This window comes from Hyaena hyaena, unplaced genomic scaffold, assembly GCF_003009895.1.
Source record: "Hyaena hyaena isolate Hyena2069 unplaced genomic scaffold, ASM300989v1 scaffold_395, whole genome shotgun sequence".
In the NCBI taxonomy this organism is placed as follows: Eukaryota; Metazoa; Chordata; class Mammalia; order Carnivora; family Hyaenidae; genus Hyaena; species Hyaena hyaena.
This window is the reverse complement of record NW_024081029.1, coordinates 1,604,385-1,623,016: the sequence shown is the minus strand read 5'-3', so window position 1 is coordinate 1,623,016 and position 18,632 is coordinate 1,604,385. Positions and strand designations below refer to the sequence as shown.

General features: G+C 37.0%; 1 long non-coding RNA gene across 1 annotated transcript in view; it reads right to left on the bottom strand.

Moving 5' to 3' along the window:
• The window catches only part of LOC120244954, a 42,512-nt gene extending 30,042 nt beyond the window's left edge, over positions 1-12,470 (bottom strand). Inside the window, exons 1-2 of the long non-coding RNA XR_005531672.1 lie at positions 12,371-12,470; positions 2,578-2,707 (exon numbers count right to left, since the gene is read on the bottom strand). This is a non-coding gene — a long non-coding RNA (uncharacterized LOC120244954). The remainder of the gene's footprint in view (positions 1-2,577; positions 2,708-12,370) is intronic.
• Positions 12,471-18,632: the final 6,162 nt, after the last annotated feature.

The window sequence follows — 18,632 nt, the reverse complement described above, 5'->3', positions numbered from 1 at the left end:
TTTTGCCCCCAGAAGTACATAATTATATTAATTACTGTCTCCTCTAATAGACTGTAACTCCCATGGAAGCAGGAATCATGCTCAGTTTTGCTTAGCTTAGCCCTTGGAACATAGCAGGTTTTCAATCAAAATGTGTTGAATTGTATAGGATAGTATCTTAATTAGCTTTTGCTTCATAACAAACAATCAAATAACTCTTCGAGGCTTACAGCATAAACATCTTTTTTCTCACATTCATGGATCTGCAGGCTGATCCCAGTTCATACTCTAGGGTCTTCAGGTAACTCAGCTGAGTGGCTCTGCCTTGGGCTGTAGTTCAACTGTGCTTGGCTTTAGGCTAAATACTGCCTTCAGGTCGGCTTTATATGTTTTCCTCAGGACATGATCTCATGGCAAAGGTAGAAGCACAAGATCCAAGCCAAACCACACAAACCCATTTATGGCCTCTACTCATATCAGGTCCATTAGCATTCTTTGGCCCAAACAAGTGATATGGCCAAACCCAACATTGATGGAGTAGCGAAATATATTCCATCCAAAGGTAGGGGAGAAAAGGAGTGACTATTTGCTGGGCAATAATTCAAACTATAATATATGAATACAAAACTCACTGTAATTCAATTTAGGAAGTGTTAGATGACATAAATGACATATTAATAATGGCCTGTGTAACTCAGGAGAGATAAAAAGCCAGAGCGTCATAAAAGAAAAAAGTTTTTATGAAAGAAGTTTCATTAAACATAGGCCTTGAATAATGAAAGGATTTAAACTTGTAGACCCAGAGCTACCTAGACATCTCAAGTGGGTGAAACATTGAGAGTAAAGGCCTAGAGAGAGGAATGTGTAGAACATTTAAATATTTGTGTGGCTAGAACACAAGAGTACCTGTAGGGAAGTAAAAAGAGAAAGCTGATAGTGATTTTATTGGCAGTGCTTACAGTCAGCAATGGTGTTAAACAGTGGAGTAACATGTTCAGGACTGGGCTTTGGGACGATCCATTTGTAGCAATGAATGGGACATACTAAGGGCAAAAATTGAATGGAAGAAAATCCATTAGCAAATTTTTCAGATGTTTGTGAGGGCATGACAATTGCTTGATCCAGAGAAGTATCGGTAAGAACTTAGCAATTAGCTAGCTGTGGAGAGTCAAAAAAGAAAAAAGTCAAAGATGCTTGGGATTTTTTTAAGTTAATAGACCTGGAAAAGGGTAATATAATCGTCTGAAATAAAAAACCACAAGAGGAAATATTTAGAAAAGATGATTCACTGGTTTTGGATATGTTTTTCTTGATACATCGGCATGAATACCCAGATAAAAATATCTGACAGGTGTGGAGTTTAAAACTGAGACTAAGGTGGGGGGTCCTGGGTGGCTTAGTTGTTTAAGTGTCAAACTCTTGATTTCAGCTCAGGTCATGATCTCACAGTTCATGAGTTTGGGCGACATGTCAGGGTTTGTGCTGACAGTGTGGAGCCTGTTTGGGATTCTCCCTCTCCTTCTCTCTCTGTCCCTCCTCCACTTGCACTTTCTCTCTCAAAATAAATAAAAAACAAAAGAAAGTGAGACTAAGGCTGAAGACAGGCATTCACTCATCCATTTGAGAACCATTTATTACTATAATCTTTACAGAGATTGTGCCCATCCTGTTGATATTGTATGTCTAGTATCTATCAGGTTCCTGGTTTAGTGCAGGTTCCTGGAACATACTTACTAAATAAATGCGAGGCAATGGGCCTACAATGGTGAAAAAGGTACAGACAATGCTCTCGGTAAGTTCACAGTCTAGATTTGGGAGTTACCATAGTAAAAGTTATGACTGAGGCTATGAAAAGAAATAAAATTGCCTAGAATCCTTTACCCAACCCTAACTGCCCAAAAGCAAACTTGGTAAATATGAACATGCAGGGGTGGAGGCGGAGAATAAAGTGAAAGCTGGAGCCACACGAGTAACTACAGAAAAGAAGAAAACCAAAATAACCAAGTCTCACAGAAGCTAAGGTAAGAGAAAATTGCCTTAATGTCATAGCAGTGAAGACCAACGGAATTTCCAATAGGATGAAAAATACAAACATGTTATTTGACTCGGCAAGAGCAGGTCCATGATGTTTTGAGATATTGAACAGTTGGGGTAGAAACCCGATAGCAAAAACTTCATTAAACAAGAAGTGCTATATGAGTCAAGGCAGAAAGTGCAGTCTAAACTTTTTTTTCTTTAACTCAAGAGGTTCTTAACTATTGAATTAAGATAACTCATAACCATGTATGAATGACTAATGTCTTTCTTTGGTTGTCCTTTATTCAGTTATTCCATAACCTATGCCAGGTAAATCCTTACCTCTAGTCGTGTTATGTTCTTTGTCAAAAAACTTGCATATTACCTCTTGAACTAATTCCTAGATAAGTTCTTTTGCTCTAGTTCAAGTGCCAAACCTATATTTAAGGAATTTTCATCCAGGTCCTTTCCTTATAATATGTATTCTTCACTCCAAGCATTTTGAACGATATTCTATCTACTCCTTTAATTAAACACACACACACACACACACACACACACACACACACACACATTTCTCACCTATGTGACTGCTTACATACATCTGTTTACTTATGACACCTTGTTCTTACAATCTTGCTTTCCCCCAAGGCAACTGATCCATGAAGCCTTTATTAGTCTCCTGAAGCAATTGTCTTTTTCTCTTTTTTTTCTGAAAGAGGCAAATACAAAAAGACTGAACAAACAGAGGCCAGAGAAGTATAGACATAATAGATAGACATAATAGAGGTTTTTAAAATAATAAACAGATAATTTGAGCAATTCTATTAAAAAGGAATAATCTAGATTAAATGGACAGACAATATGTTCTCTACCAGAAAATAAAATGCCAAAATTTGATGCAAGAAAATATAGATACCTCAAATGTAGGTAACAAAGCAATTAATCTCAGACCCACAGGGTTTCAGGTAAGGCTTACAAAACTATCAATGAATAGGTAACCCTGTATTATACCAATGTAATTTTAAACATGAGGAGGGAGTTGCCTAATAGATTTTAGGATGCTAACATAGCCTTGATTCCAGTATTAGCTTGTGACTGTATAAGAAAAGAAAATTATACAACCATTTCCCTTATGAACATAGATGCCAAAATTCATAGTAGCATATGAGCCTACCAACTTCAATAGTGTATTGAAAATAACAATCAGGTAAAGTTTAACCCATGATTGAAAAAATTATTGAATAACAGAAAAGTCTACCAATTATAGTTCACCAAATCAATGAAAGCAAACTGGACAATCATGTAATTTCTCCAATGATACAGAACAATATTTGACATTATTAAAAACTAAAAGAAAACACCTCCTGAGACTAAGACTAGAAACTTGAAACTTTCTCTTTTTTAAATTAACTTATTTATTTTGAGAGTGAGAGAGAGCAGGGGAGGGGCAGAGAGAGAAGAGAGGGATCCCAAGAAGGGTCCCTGCTGTCAGCAGAGAGCCTGATGCAGGGCTCGAACTCACAAACCATGATATCATGACCTGAGCCAAAACCAAGAAATGGAATGCATAACCAAGTGAGCATCCAGGTACCCCAAAACTTGGAACTTTGTTAGTTTCCTAAGGCCTGACCACCAAAATTCTAGACCAATATGAACAACCATCTATCAGAGCTATTGTGATTATTTGTTTGTTTATCTATATTTTTCTGAGAGAGAGCGCACAAGCAGGGGGGAGGGACGGAGGGAGAGAAAGAGAGAATCGTAAGCAGGTTCCACACTCAATGGGGAACTTAATGTGGAGCTCAATCTCCAGGCCGTGAGATCACGACCTGAGCCAAAATCGAGTCAGATGCTTAACCAACTGAGCCACTCAGGTGCCCCAACAGCAATTTAAATAAATCAGCAAATTCTATAGAATCAATTTGAAAAATCAAAGTATTTTTCCCCCACCAGCAATTACCAACTACAAAATAAAGATCCATTCATAATAGTAATGTGAACTGGAATTAACCTTACAGGAATGCACAAAAACTTTATGGAGTAGATACTACATGTTCATGGTTGGGTGATGCAACATCTGTAATTTCACGGTCATCTCAACCACAAATCTAGTCAGATTTTTTTACTACTTTTCTGTGACTTTTCAAATTTTCTCACTTGCACCACATTTATATATATATATATTTGTCATATATATATATTTGTCTTATTTGCTCTGCTAAACCCTAAGTCATTTGAGGATAGTAATGTCTTTTCCATTAAAAAAAATTGCTCAGAGCACCTAATAACACCAAGTCTTATATGAGAGGTGCTTTACAGAAATGTATGTTGAGGAAGTGGAGGGAAAAGATTTTGAAGGTATATTTTCAAGTTTTCATGATTTGTCCTAGAAAAAGTTCTTAAAATAAGTTCATAAAGTAGAACTTCAATGTTGAATGGCTTCTCAGTTTCATTTCTTTTCCTATAGTTTTTAATGTTATCATTGACTATATCCTAAACTAGCTGAAGTGCTAGTAAAAGTTTGGTATATTGCAGCTCCTGGGTGGCTCAGTCAGTTAAGTATCTGGCTCTTGATTTTGGCTCAGGTCATGATCTCATGCTTCCTGAGCTTGAGCTCCATGTTAGGCTCTGTCTGCACTGACAGCATGGACCCTACATGGGACTCTCTCCCTCTCTTTCTCTCTCTCTCTCTCTCTCTCTTTGCCTCTCCTTCAACTCACATTCTTTCTGTATCAAAATAAATAAATAAACTTTAAACAAAGTTCGGCATATTGATATTTATATATCATCAAATTTTAAAAGAGATATTTCAGGGGCGCCTGAGTGGCTCAGTCAGTTAAGCATCCGACTTTGGCTCAGATCATGATCTCACTGTTTGTGGGTTTGAGCCCCGGGTTGGGTTCTGTGTTGACAGCCAGCTCAGAGCCTGGAGGCTGTTTCTGATTCTGTGTCTCCTTCTCTCTCTGGCCCTCCCCTGCTCATGCTCTCTCTCTCTCCCTCTCTCCCTTTCTCTCTGTCTCTCTCTCTCTCTCAGAAATAGGTAAAATATTAAATAAATAAATAAATAAATAAATAAATAGAGATATTTCACCAAAAGTTTCATATTGACTTCTAGTCCAGTGTTCTTTTGGGTTTTCAGGCACCTGCTATTTTCTTTTATTAGAAACTTTTGGGAAATTACTATATATTATATCATTTTTAAAAATTAGGTAGATTTCCGTTCCTTCTCCTTTTCACAGAAAAAACCCACATGCATCTATTTTGTTTCTATATTACTTATCAGTATCTCTTTAAATAGCATATGAATCAGTCAATGCATCTGTCAAATTACTAGCTTGTATAATGTCCAAATATGTCTTCAATCGAAATAGAATCATAATAGTCACCAAAATTGTCAATGGTGCAAAGGTTATATCTATTCTGTGAAAATTTTAAATCATCAGGACATTTATGAGCTTGTAGGCTCATAAATATTGGAACATGAAATTGAAATTGATCTGAAAAATTAGATGAGGACAAAGAGAGCGTAAGTAACTTTCTTATAGTCACAAAGAAGTTGGTGAAAGAAAATAGAGCAGACAATCAATCAAACCATCAGCGACTCGTTGACTGCCCATGCTTTTTTGTTCTTATCACTATGCCATTATTCCTAATAGAGTAAATAGAAGCAAAATCATATAGAACAGCCAAACCTGCACAAAATTGTGAGGTCAGTAATGTTTTCCTTTCTTTCATAAAGTGTTCTTCAGTGAGATATCAGTTCCTCACTTTCTGGACATTTTTACCTGGAACCATTACTTACCCTTGTGAGCTTATTAGCTTACATGTACCTTGGAAATAATGCCTATTCAGAAAGCGTTTGGAAAGATTAAACGATAAAGGCAAATCCCTTCTTAGTGATCTAACCATACTGACTGATGAAAAGCATTTTTTCTTCCTCCCTCAATTTAAAACAGTATGGTTTTCTAGCCTCTACTTCTAACAAAATAGGTAAAATATCTCTTGACCTGACTTACTCTTTGACAAAACTAATTAACTCCATTTTCCAAAAATCTAAGTTATTTTATTCGAAAATAAAAATCATGTTTGACTGCATAAAAGAAAACATGAATGGCTCATTTATATAAACTTGCTCTTTGTGTCTATATGTCATACTAAAAATAATTATGTATATCCTAAAATTTGACACACTGACTTTGTTGCAAATCTAATGCATTCAAAACGAAACATATGGTAGAAAGAGCACTAGATTAGGAGTCAGGAAACCTTGCCTCTAATGCTTGCTTGGCCATTATTTAATCATTTAGGGTAAATTACTTAATCTCCCTGACACTCCTTCACTTCAAACTCAAGGGGCTGAGTGAGGTGATTTCTGAGGTCATTCACCCCAGAACAGTCTGTTTCTCAGCACTTTTACAAGTGCTCAGTCTTCCCGAGATTTTCTCCTCCCCCATCTACTTTTAACTTACCCAAAACTACCAAGAACCTCATCATTTCTCAGAGTTTTGCTCTTGAAAATTGGACATATAGCTTAAAAATCAATAAGGGAACATGAAAGCCTAAGTTATGGTTACACAAATGCTCAGATGTATATAGAAAAATATTAGTCTTATCTCATCTGAATTGTTAGAATTTTATAATAGTTTCCTTTGAAATATGTATTAGAGAGAAATAAAAGAATTTAAAGGCTAGAAGTACTTAACTTTTACATTTGGTGGATGAGAAAGACTTAGCCATTTTTCTGAGTTGATAGTAGACATAATTACAACACTACATCTCCAATGTTCAAAACTTGACCAATTATAGATAATAAGATGCTTGAGGTATCTTAAAGTTTTAAAAATTCCCCAGAGTGATATTTTCTGAAGCCATGTTTACCTACTACTAACCAACCACAGTTACCTAAAGAGAAAACTTTTCATTCATTTCATTCATTTACACACAACCTCATCTATTCAAAAGCAATTTAAAAAAATTCAATCCTTTGGTTTGTACACTGGATTCCAACACTTTTTTCCTACTTAGGGAAATTGCTGCTGCAATTCTGCCCTTACCCACATAACTCTGTCCTTTTTCCTGATCATGTCCTATCTATATAAAAATGCTATAATTTCTCCCATTAAAACATAAACCCTTTGACCTCATATCCCCTCTAGCCACTCTTCTTATAGAAATTTTTTTTTCAAAAACAGTTGCCTATATTTCTTTTTTTTTTTTTAAATATTTTTATTTATTTCTAGGAGAGAGAGAGAGAGAGACAGCTTGAGCAGGGGAGGGTCAGAGAGAGAGGGAGATACAGGCTCTGAAACAGGCTCCAGGCTCTGGGCTGGCAGTCAGCACAGAGCCCGACGCGGGGCTCGAACCCACGAACCGCGAGATCATGACCTGAGCGAAAGTCGGACGCTTAACTGACTAAGCCACCCGGGCGCCCCATGTTGCCTATATTTCTTAGCTCCCATTATTCTCCTTCATTCTTCCTTGAATCCTACCCTACCGGGCTTTTGCCACCGCTACTTTACCCAAAATAGCTCTTGTCAAGAGGTCAACAGTTACCTTCAGGCTATTAAATCCAATAGTCAATTCTCAGTTCTCATTTTAGTTTACATATCAGCAGCACACAACATAGATGATCCCTTCCTTTTCCTAGAAACAGTTTCTTCATTTCACTTCCACCATAACTGTAATAAAAAAAATAATGACTAACACAGGCTAGCACTGCTCCACTTTGTAGTTCACCTGCATTTACCATGATCCATCTGGTTTTTCATAAAGGCTATATAGATGAAGTCAATTTTGATATGGTAAAGAAGGCTACTCTTGCTTTTTGTATTAGTCTTTGGTAGAATTCCTGCAATTCCTCCTGGGATGAAGTACTGTGGTAGTACTCTGGTTTACTACCTTCGCCAGAGTATAGGGTGGGAGTTGGTGGGGTTTGTGGAGTGGGGAGTACCATTTCAGAGGCTTCCACTTGTTTTTCCTATCAGAATGGTTCTCACTGCACAGGTTAGGAAACCAAAGTGATGATTCTGCCAGTGGCTGAGAGTAGCCACCATGATTATACCCTCAAGAACTTAAGGGTTGTGGATTTGACCTGCTGGAAGCTGACAATGGGCCAGGATTCCATCTGTTTTCTAGCCCTCACCTTCAGCATTTCTAATAAGGAATCTATGACAGAGTGATCTGAGGCATCTGGCATTGTCCAACCCTAGTGTAAGGTATGGTAGTAAATGGTCATGCCCTTTGGTAATAAACTGGTAAACAGCTTCTGGAAATACTTGTTTAAGAAATACATAGTTCTTCCTCAAGGAGACTGGCCTTTTCATTCAGTCAATAGGCTCAGGAATGGAAAATCGGTAGGGATGAGTTTTTTGTTTTTTGGTTTTTTTCTATTACTCCGGTTGACTTTAATATTTTATTTTCAAGATCTTAATATTTGGCTATATAATTCAAGCTCATTGGCTGCCCATCTCTATTGTCTTTAAGAAACCATGCACCATCAGCCATTGTCACAGATCCTGTACATAGATCCCATGGTTGCTATCCAACTGAGTTGCCCATTTCAGTAATTAGGACCACCCTACGTCTGGTGGTTAAGCTCACCATTGAGCCTCCTCTATTCTAGAATTCTATCACTCCCATTGATACTACAGTTAATTCCATAGTAGCAACTCTTGTATCAACTTGCTTACAGAGGACAGCCATCAGTGATGCCAATGTCCTCCTTACCAGTGCATTCTTCATTGCTTAAGTGAAGGAAGTGTCATTTGCACACAACAGGGGAACATAGCTGTTTTATGTAATAAAGTTATTCTAGCTTGACCATTCTTTTGAACTTCTGATTCCTTGCTCAATTGTCTACCAAGGCAGTTACAAGATCTCCATCTCATTTACCATGTGATCATTATCTCTGTCAAGAAGCTATCCAAGCAGTATATTAGGACTCAGTCCAAGCATTATTGCCTGTATGTTAAACCCTGAGTTATAAGAAAGCACCTCCATAGCAATAAACTCATCCTTACTGAGTTTTATGTTTTGCCCCCACCACCATCTTACACTATTCCCATTCTCATCTCCCAGTTCTTATCAGTTATTAGCCATGTACCTCAGTTCTTTAATTAATAATTCACTTCTTCCAATAGCAGAGACTGTACTTCTCTTCTGCACCCATGCTGACTTGACCCCACTTATTGGCCCAGGCACAATGAGAAAAGGTGTAAGCAGATCTTGAGAAAGACAAGCATCATTTCTGAGAGTCTTCAAGTGAAGCCTTTGCATAGCTTCCAAGCATTAGAAGCTGTCAGTTGGAGAGAAGAGCTGCTTCTGCAGACCTTTAGCATTTCTGAAAAGCTTCTAATAGCAATGCTACAACATTACCACCATCCCAAATAGTATCAGCAGTGAGATCTTTCTTTTATCAGAGAATGATCAAATTGCACACTCTCATTCTAAGGATCTGTTTTCTAAGACCACTTATGCTACCAACTGTTTTAGGTTGGGTTTCCTAAAAAGCAGGTGTTGAGTCAAGGATCTGGGTATAAGTAATTTCCCTGGGAAGTAATTCCAGGAAGCATGGGAAGGGAGTAGGGAATTGTAAAAGGAAATGGAGGAAAGGCAACAAACAGAATGCCAGAGAGCAGGTAATCATGGTGGGTGACTGATATTCTCTGAGAAACTGTAGGATATACCTCAGAATTGTATCATCACTGGGCAACGAAGTTATCCACAAACTCCTGACTCTCCCTGTTTGGTGGTTGCTCTGAGAGGAGTTAACCCTCTGCCCCATTCGGGCACAGGTCAGACATGCTTCCTCAGCCAGTTAGGCAGAAATAATGGGTTTGCATTGCCCACAGTAGCGATATGTGGGATCCACATAGGCCAAGGAAATGGGAGCAGAGTAGTGACAGTGTCTGCTATGCTACTGTGTACTGAAAACCTATCTCTAAAAGAAGGTGCCAATTACATTTTCAGTACACATAAAAATAAACCTTTATTATTGGTTAAATGTTTGTCCATGTCCTACTTAAAAATCTTGTTGTATTCTACTAGTGCACTCCCTAGATTGGAAAAGATTATAATGAATAACCACTGAAGAATTATGATTTATGGATATAGTTACATAGATATAGATAACTTATATTATGTACAGTTATGTATATAATTTTATATCTATATGATAACTCTGTAATAGAGATTGAAAGGAAGAAAGACATGTATATGTATATGTATATGTATATGTATATGTATATGTATATGTATATGTATATGTATATGTATAGAAACCAGTTGGGAGGCTATCACAATCTTCAGACCAAGGCAGTAGCTATAGATGGAATGGAGAAGTTCTGAATGGACAGTTCTGAAAGATCTTAATGAGAATGTATTAGGACTCATTGACTGATAGAAAATGAGAATTAAAAGAGAGGATAAATTAAAAACATAGTTAATATATTTTCCTTTCCTTTAGATTTGCATGTTAAATTCTTAACAGCAATCAAGTTAAAGAGAAATTACAGATAACTTCAGAAAAATCTAGTAGAAATTCTTCCTACTGAATTTTAAACTAACTCCATAGTTTATTTAGATGCTCTCCAAAATTTGAGAACCATTGCCCAATACAATACTACTAGAATTCCTTATGAGATTTGAGTGTCATTAACTGGCTTGTAGGTAATAATTCTCAGAATATCATTCACTTCAGGTTAACATTTTCTATATGGAAATTTATTAAGTCTTATTAGCATGAATCAAAAGTTTAACTGTATGTCTATCATACTTTCACTAACTACCTTGGCAAAAAGCCAAATGACATGTTAACTGTTGTCAGACAGCATTCTGAGTAGAACTTTACAGCAAAAGGAGATGAACTGAGAAAAGCACTGCATGATTCTAATCCAAATGCCAAAACCCAAGTGCTCCCTACTCTGTTTCTAGTAAGCACAGAATGACTCTCACCCGAGGCAGTGCCAGAATGAAACAGGATGGATTTATAATTGGCCATTCAAACTTATTAATTGCCCCAAATTAAATTCACAATATGGTACAACCTGGTTGCCATGGCACTGACACAAACCAGACAGGACACATTCTTTCCACTTGAGAGACTGATTAATGCAACATTCAACAGGGGACTACATCTCTTCCAACTCTGTGTGACAATTTCTCGTAGCAAATAGGTTGTAACAAAAAGATGTCACTTCTTCTCTAGTTTCCTAATGATTAAGAAGGTTACAACCAATATCCTTACATGTAAGCAGAAAAAGAAATGTATGAGAGAAGTTATTGACAGTTTAGGGATAGAGTGATGGTAAAATATATATCCTAGAAAGATCTTCAAGAAGAGTAAAAACAAATTGTTTATTTCTGAATGATTTAGTATAGCCTTAATTCATTCAGCAAACATTTGTGGAATGTCTATTTTATATGTGACTGGCATATTCTATGAACGCTGGGAATACAGCAGTGAATAAGACAAAGTGTGTCTGATGAACACAACAGCAGTAACTAACAACCAGTCCTTCAGCACAAAAAGCTCTGATTTGCAGACCTCACTGATTCGCATGGCGCAAATATTCCCATGATGGCCAATTTCAAGCTACCTACATGATGTCACTGAGGAGCTAGGAACTGACATACACAATCAGCTTTCATGAGCCAGTAGGAGGCAGTTCCAGCACCTTTACAGAACACAGGCACAATGGGCTCTCTTCTAAAAAGAATGGTTGAATTGTGTTGAAATATAAGTGTTGAGGGGTGCCTGGATGGCTCAGTCTGTTAAGTGGCTGCTTCTTGATTTCAGCTCAGGTCAGGATCTCATGGTTTGTGAGTTTGAGCCCTGCGTCAGGCTCTGCGATGACAGCATGGAGCCTGCCTGAGAGTCTCTCTCTTCCTTCCTCTCTGCCCCTCCCCTGCTCACACTTTCATGTGTGCTCTCTCTATCAAATATAAACAAATACAACATTTTTTAAAAAGGAAATATAAGTTTTGAGAAACACTATATCCTTTTATTGTGTACTCTATCCTTCTCTTAGAGGTTGTTCAAACACATTAGCACAAGAACAAGTCCTATAGTGAAAACTTATTTAGAATTATCTACCCAGTGCTTCTTAAAATGACCACAGAATTATCTTTCCAGGCTGGGTCATCTTTCAACTGTGTAATCAGACCCCTAGAAGCTAAAAAATTGGTGTTTATGACTTAGAAGGACTTGAATGTAAGGATCTTAGAATACCCAAGACAGGCAGAGGCAGATACATCTTCACACAGTTTGGAGTAGCAACATGTTCTGAAGAGATTATATATTCTAAATGCACATAAGAGTTGTTCCTGTATCATTTGATTCTCGTTACCAAGACTTGTTTTAGTAACCACTTACGTATCTACTTCTCAGTCACTCAGGGAACAGTCAGATTATGTCTTCTTTTATGGATTACATAAATCCTTTACATCCTTCTCCTGAATTCTTCCTTGATCATCCACTTAAGGCTGATGGGATAAAAAACAGGTGAAAGTCAAACTAACCCAGTAATTTTATTTGATAGTAACTTGACAATTTAGGCTTTAGAAATATTGATTAAAATAAGATGATTGGGGAATAACTTAGCTTTTTTCCAGACCAACACAGGTAACTGAGAAATTGTGATAAGTCACTTACACTTTAATGAGAAATAAAATTATGGAGACCCATTTGAACACCAATAGTTTTTTTTTTTAATTTCACCTAAGACAAAACTGAGACCCTGAGCAATTAAGTAAATTAGAAAATATCTAGTATCAATTTTGTGTGGCAGGTTTAGAACATGTACAATTCTGCAAACCCATACTGTAACAAATAATAAAGTTTTTCCCTTTGAAGTTTTAGGAAAATTCCAAAGTGGTGAAAGCCTCTTGGGGAAAAAAAAGTCTATCTATCAATCCATCTACCTAGTTACCTACCGACCTACTTGAGTTTTGCCATGGAAGCAGGATGCTAAAAGACACAATGTGTTTAAATATACTCACAAAAATACTTCCAGACATTCTAAAAAGAACTAAATTTTTGCATAAATGTATTCTCTGTAGGAAACTACCATAAATATTACTTATGAAAATTGTAATGATTAAACCTTGGACTCCAGAGAGTGAAGTTTCAAGAGCAGCCTAGATAATGATACAACTTGATGCTAAATCAAATAATATTTAAATTTAATTCAGTAAATTTTTACCAAGAACATGCTACAAAAGAGGCTTTTGCTTGTGGCAAAATGAGAATCAGTACCTACACGTCAAGAGTTTATTCGGCAGAAGCTAAAGCAATTTAAAATATTTTGATGGTAATTTCCCAAGAGGAACATTGACTATGAAATAAATATTTGCCATGGAAAATAGAAGACCTAGATCATAACCTAAACATAATTTTGGCTAACTGAAAGACCATCCATGCAAATTTGGTTTTATCAACACTGGTGAGTTGAAGCTGGAAAGTTAAAATTATTGACTCCACTCATTCAGTTTCTGTTAACTTATGAAACAAAATCACTTCCTGGAAAAAGAAAAAAAAGAACTTAGCAAATATTGTTGTAGACTGTTGACCTCATCCATTTGGTGATGAGAGTTACCTCGCTAAAATATTTTGAAGCAATTGGTTGTGGCCTTCTTAAATTCTGTTTAGAAGGCTTTTGTTGTGAAATAGAGGAATTTGAATGAAATATTGCTCCTATGCGTTCTATTTTTCCTTTTCTTATACAAGTGAAATTTATTACCTATTATCCTCTCTGGTTGCTTCGATGAAATGTCTCCTTAAGATTGCTAATATTAGTAGCAACAACAGCTGGTGAGTGTAATTAGCATTTAAATGAACAATTCACAACTATGTCCTTCCTTCAAGTCCCAGGATACTTCTGATAGATTCTCGATGCACATATGCAGTAGTAGTTGCAAGACAGATATGCAATCAACAGCACAGTCTAAAAGCTCCATCTGTTAATGGATCAGTCATTCTGCGAAGGGCTACTGATATACTCACCATTATTTTGGAAAAACAGTCATCCCAAATCTAATCTCACATCTCCATGCCAGGCCAACTCCTTCTAATATTTAAGGCTGTTCAAGGCTCAATTCCAGCAAGACTAGAATTGGGTTGAGTTATTTTATCAAATAAAAGAACTACCAAAAATCTCTTATCCCTGGTCAAAGCATGAAACATATTATAATGTTGCTTTGTCCACATGGGTCCAAAAAGTTTCAAGGAAGTTTGTACCAGCTGGTTAGCATTGTTTATTGATGACAGTGAAACTGATGATTTGCACCTAATCTTCATGGGACCTTTCTGCCATTGGTGATGCCAGTAGTGACAGTCAAACAGGTTTCAATTGCTAAGGGACATTACCAGGACCCAAAGTGACAGTGTTTTCAAATCTAGAGTTTTGCAAGAAAAGCATACAATATTAACAGCATTGGTAGTGATTACACAGCAAGAATGTGGCCAAATAAAATAAAATACCATAACCAAGACTCTACCTTAGTCTTGATTCCAAGGTGTCCAGTATGCACGCCAGTGGCTCTTGATCTAAGGGAACAACTGCATCCATCTAGCCTTTTACAAAGATGGGAAAATTGAGGCTCCTACTGGCCACTGTGGACTACTAATGTGAGATTGGTTTGCATTATGTATTTAAGTAAGATATTTTTGCTTTAATGCTGTTGCTATATTGTATTCTTTTCTAACAAAACTCTAAATTTGGAAACACTATCACTTCAGGTCCTGGGAATGTTCTTTAGCAATGGAAATCTATTTGACAGTCACTATTGATGCAAAAGCTATGTAATCGATCCTTTTTAAAAATATTGTTTATTTATTTATTTTGAGAGAGAGAGAGAGAGCAGGGGAGGGGCAGAGACAGACAGACAGAGAGAGAATCCCTAGCAGGCTCTGTGCTGTCAGCGCAGAGCCTGACATGGGGCTTGATCTCACAAACCATGAGACCACGACTTGAGTTGAAATCAAGAGTCATCTGCTCAACTGGCTGAGCTACCAGGTGCCCCTAATCTCTCTTTTTAATAATCACCTTTAAAAAGAATTACCTTTCCAGGATTATAAATGGTAATTTCCCATTGTTCTGCATGTTCGTGTGTGCGTGTGTGTGTGTGTATGATTTGTATTAACTTTTAGTTTTACTAAACTTGGACTCATTTGATGGTGGAAATAAATGATCTGTAATTTTTCTGAAAATAAGTTGTGAATTTTTCACCGTCAGCTGTTAAGGATTCTAATTTTGGTACTTATCAAGCAGAATAAACCTTGTCATGTACAGCAACCAATGTTTATTTGTCACTATATCCAGAATTAAAACACCAGATCCTTTATAGAAATATGTGTAAAATAAATATATAGTTTGCATAAAAGTTAAGAGATTTTTTTCCGTTCTATGTTTAGGTTACTTCTATAGCTAAAAATGAGGTTTGTCTTTTTTTTTAAATTAAAATGATCTAAAAAGTTCTTCTGGGGCTCTTATTTTTGTCATATATGCACCTCTATTTAGACTGAATTGGCACAAGGCAAATGAGTAAATAGATGATGGATAAGTAGATAGGTAATGAGGAAGGAAAAGAGAAGACTAGAGAGACAGTTTTTTGTGATACATGCAGAAAACAAAAACTGTCATTTCTTGAAATCCAATTAAACTATTGTGAAGCTGAGTAAAAAAAAGTCACTCAAGGTCTAGAGTATAAATAAACAATTAAACCACTAAATACTACCTATATCACCACCATTTTCCATCTCATCAAGGATGGATTCACTAAAAATTTTCAGGAGTAAAACTTGTTTCCCAGGCTGTTACAAACACTGGATATTCTACTGGGAAAAACTCTGAATAAGAGTAAAGAAAATAGAGTCAGGTCTTCTATAAGGCTTGTTTTGAAAACGCAAATCTATTCCAAGGTAACTGACATATTAACCAACAGTTTGAGTATAATATGAATTTTACATCTGTTTGTGCATAATTTTATCTGCAGAAAACAGTACATAAAGCAAACAAAACAAAACAAAACAAAACAAACAAACACCCAAACCTGCACCCAGCTGACCTGAGACAAGTCAAATGCACCAAATGCATATACAACCAGACCTTGGACATTTACTAAGGACCTCAGCTAATGGGTGTAACTCAGTTAATGGGTGTTCTTTTGCATTTGTAAATTGTCTATTTAAAAGAAAAATCTATTCATCATCTCAGATATGTCTAAATGGTTCAAAATGCCAATCTGTGCATGCAAAAGAGAGCTTGAAGGATAAAAGAGAAGCTTGAAATGATAAAGCATTTTGACAGAAATCAGAGAACATGTGATATTTCCCAAGAACCAGAGACAACACAAGAAAATAAAAGAAAAAACTATGCTTGGAACAACTTCAATAATAAGGCCTCAAGAAGCAGAAAACATAAAAAGATTGTTAAACATACGGATTGAAGACCACATAGGAAGAAAATCAGAAAACGGAAATCATCTTTTTCATAATCAAAGAGGAAACACTTTTTCTAAGCTCTTTTTCCCCATCACCCTAGGCTAAGATGTAAAGATTTCTGATCAGAGCAGGGATCCCTTAAGATTGTTTTACTGTAATTTTCTCCTAATCATCCAAATATGAAAATTCCGTTTAAAAAGGAGAGAGAGAAAATGCTATCTATATACAAAGACCTTATACAGAAATCACCAAACCCAGCAAGTGACTCCCTTTAGACCAATCACTCCTTTGAGTGGTATATTCATTGGATTTAAACATACCAGGCTTGGGGCACCTGGGTGGCTCAGTTGGTTAAACGTCTGACTTCAGCCCAGGCCATGATCTCACGGTTCTTTGGTTCGAACTCCGTGTTGGGCTCTGTGCTGAGAGCTAGCTCAGAGCCTAGAGCCTGCTTTGGATTCTCTGTCTCCTTCTCTCTCTGACCCTGCCCTGATCATGCTCTCTCTCTCTCTCAGAAATAAATAAAAAAACAATAAAAAAATTTAAACATGGCTTGAATTTCCAAAGTTGTTGGCTGTTAGATCAAGCCATACAAATAAGAAAGCCTTAAAATTTTTTCCAAGGCAGAAAAACATGCCCTAGTATTTAAGGTAAACATAAAAATTCAGGTCTTGGGGCACCTGGGGCATTTGACTCTTGATTTCAGCTCAAGTCATGATCTCACAGTTTGTGAGTTCAAGCCCAGAATCAGGCTCTGCACGGGCAGCATGGAGACTGCTTGGGATCCTGTCTCTCTCTCTCTCTCTCTCTCTCTCTCTCTCTCTCTCCCTCTCTCTCTGTCCCTCCCCTGCTCTTTCTCTCTCTCTCTTTCTCAAAACAAATAAACAAAACAAATATTAAAAGAATTTAAAATTTCAGGTCCCTCTCAAAATAAAGTGCTGTATTGATTGTAGTACGTACACATTTCTTAAACATTTAACATGTGTGAAACTATGCTACCATTTTTATTCAGTTCTTACTTTTGTTTTTAAACATGTCACTTGATGAAGTCTTGAAGTGTTGTGACACATTTTTCCTGTAAAACCCTGTGGTTTTGACACAATTTTCATAGCACTTCCATTTTGGAGACTGCATACGTGGTGTTACAGCAAAACTGACTGTATTACACTTTAGAGAAGGCCACTAGCTTTCTACAAATAAAACTCATCTATACATTACATTTAAAGTGACAATTATCCAGAAAGATCATCATAAGTAAGATTGACGGTCTGTCAATAATGAAAGAACGTGGCGGTGGGGGATGGGAATTCCATCTCTAGGTTGACAGCAGTGTACTTAGCATTTCCTCTGAGACAGCATACCATCGTCTCAACTGCACCCCATATGTCCAAAATTGAAGTCTTCATCTTATTTTGAAGAACTGTTCCTCCTCTAGTTTCCGCCATCTGAGAGAAAACTGTCCCTTCATTCTTGCTCTTTCTCCCACTCACTCCTGAGCCTTGGTCATCCTGAATGACTCCTCCCACTCACCAAACTGCACCCAAACCATCACCAGACCTGTCTACTCATCTCCTCAGTACATTTCCAATCTCTCACCTTCTCTCTGTCTCCACTGCCCTGACCTGGTCTACATCTTCCGGAGGCTGCCATTTCTTTTTAATGGTGCCCCTGTTTACAGGTTCTTGTCAGAGTATGCTGTGAGGAATACAAGAATTAGGTCATACCTCTGACTAAAAAGTTCAATGACTTCTATTGTAGGCTTTATGATCCACAAAATTCCTTTAGTTCAACATGGCATAGCCCCGGCCACCTCTTAAATCTCATCTTATAATATTAGTCCCCCTCAGCCCCATTCCCAGCTTGATGGAGCCACGTCCTTCCTTGCCTCACAGCTCCCCTCATACTGTTCCTCTTATGTGCACTTCTCACCTGTTTAATTCATACTCAACTTTCAGGTCTTAGGTATATATCACTTTTTCAGAAACATTTTTTACCTCCTACTCTAAATGAGCACCCTCTTCACTCTCTTACTGGTCTTACAATTATTGTCCATCTTGAGGCCGATCTCAATTTGCATTTTTTTATACATTTGTATGATCGTTTACTAAATTCTCTATTTCTCACTGGACTATGCATCCCACAAGGACAGAGAGTTATCCTATTTTGGTCACAATATTGAATAACATATGTCTTT